The sequence below is a fragment of the Penaeus japonicus genome, unplaced genomic scaffold (assembly GCF_977035675.1).
Source record: "Penaeus japonicus unplaced genomic scaffold, GWHDUDI00000001_assembly GWHDUDI00000026, whole genome shotgun sequence".
Taxonomy (NCBI): domain Eukaryota; kingdom Metazoa; phylum Arthropoda; class Malacostraca; order Decapoda; family Penaeidae; genus Penaeus; species Penaeus japonicus.
The window spans coordinates 34,190,993-34,193,492 of record NW_028234428.1 but is presented as its reverse complement, the minus strand read 5'-3'; positions in this window follow the sequence as shown (position 1 = coordinate 34,193,492).

Below are 2,500 nucleotides of genomic sequence, written 5' to 3'. Positions count from 1 at the left end.
CATCAGTCGTGGTATCCACTCTTAGGGAATTCGAAGAATTTTGGCTTCCATTAATTAGAAAAAAAATGTATATATATATATATATATATATATATATATATATATATATATATATATTATATATATATATATGTATAAATATATATATATATATATATATATATATATTTATATAATATATAATATATATTATGTATGTATATATATATTTTTTTCCCTTTGTTTTATTTTCTTTATTTTTCTTTTTTTTTCCTTCATTCTTTCTTTTCTTTTTTTCTTCTTTTATGTCTAAGGTTACCAGACTTGTACTTATGAATCCTGTATTCTGTAGCTATAGATTATATGATAAAATATTTCATGTATTTGATTATTTAGACAATGCTATCACTTTTGTGCAACACAAATATTAGTCTTTCTTTATCACTGCAACAACTTTGTTAGTTTCAAATTAGAAAAAGGAAGCGAAACAAAAATTATGAAAACTGCGGGACTCCCAAATCCATGCCAAAGTTTTTTCCCTGATTCATGTTACTCAAAGTGTGTGTGTGTGTGTGTACGTACACATATATAGACATTTATATATGTATATATGTATATATATGTGTGTGTATAAATATACATATATATATATGTACATATATATGTATATATATATGTGTGTGTGTGTATATGTATATATATATAATAATAGTAATAATATATATATATATATATATATATATATATATATATGTGTGTGTGTGTGTGTGTGTGTGTGTGTGTGTGTGTGTATGTATGTATGTATGTATATGTATATAAATATAATATATATATATATATATATATGTATATATATATATATATATGTGTGTGTGTGTGTATGTATATATATATATATATTATACATATATATTATATATATATAATATATATATACATATATATATATATATACATATATATACATAAGAAGAGAGAGTAGGAGAGTAATTGATTGAGTGAGCAAGGGTGAGTGAACACATATCTGACATCTATTTGCAGCAGAAGGAAAAACAACAGCCATGACAAACAAATCACCACTCCTCTCTGTTCCATTCCTGTTTTCGTTATTCATTGTTGCAACGAAATAGCAAAGTGCTAGATGAATAAATCTAGCCATAAATTCCTGCAACAGACTGACTGAAAAATAAAGCATACAAACCACAGCAAGGCATTGAAATTTGACCTATGCCTACAGGTCATTCTGATATAAATGGAGCTTGGGAACACGACATTTGGACTGCCCTAAAAAATGAACTTTTCCGTTTGTCATTTTACATTCAAACTGACGTAGTAGGAAGCATTCATATCAATATTTGGCTAAACCGGCGGTGCTCGCTGTGACTCGCCCACAAAGCTGTATAGTAGTGAGTAGCGAAAAAATATTGAAATTGTACATACTGCTGATTCAAAAAAAAATATTTATTTGTTTTAATCATATGAATCCAGCTTTTTGTTTGTTTGTTTTGTCAATTATAAGAATGGTGACTTAATCAAATGAGAAGGGTAATGAGTAAGATAAATACGAGAGTTAGTAAGACAAATAATTTGAATATTGTATAAATGAAATAAGAATTATTCGTAAGAGAAAGAATAAACATTATGAGTTATAATAAGTGATAAGCATGAAGAGTTGAATAAGAAAAAGGATTAAACAAGGTGTGCTGAATTAGGAGAAAATGTGTGTGTGTGAGAGAGAGAGGGAGAGAGAGAGTGACAGAGATTAAAATATTCGATAATCTTGTGTGAATTATCTACTCTAAACAAGATTATACATAACAAACATTACCTGCTTCATGATTTCCTCACAATTCTTGATCACTTTTCGTCGCTCTTCAAAGTTGCTTCTCTCTCTCTCTCTCTCTCTCCTCAAATCACCTTTACCTCAAATCCTTTCGTATTTATTCTATAAAAAAAACTGAAGGAATTCCTTTCTCCGTGTACCTACTGCCAACGAAAGAGCACGCAATACACGTAAAAGATTCCCATCTCGTAAATACTGCGGTTTCGTTTCCAGATCGAGACTGACACTTGATACAACGGATTCGAATCCCCGAATCATGGAATGTTCATGCAACGGATAAGCTTTTTCTTGTTTCGTGTGAAATATAGGTTTGTATATGTTTATTTCCAAGGACAAAAGTTGCAAGGTGTAAGCTTTATCGTCTTGTGTGAAATTTATGTTTGTATACGTTTATTTCCAAGGACGATTAGTTGTTGTTCTTTTTATCCTGTTATTAAGTGAGTAATAACTGCCCTAACTGTTGTTTTGTTTTTAATAGAAGGCGGAAGATGAGAGAGAGAGAAAAAAACAAAAACAGATGATACCACAAGAGTGACGTGAAGTGCAAAGGGAACAGGGAACAGAGATGAGAGACATTATTAAAAGTCGGATGAAGAGAGGGGAGAGAAAATGAAGTGAGAGATGCAAGTCTAATTACACGGCATAATGAGCGTAATTAGTGAGAGGTGCTGAGCGTGA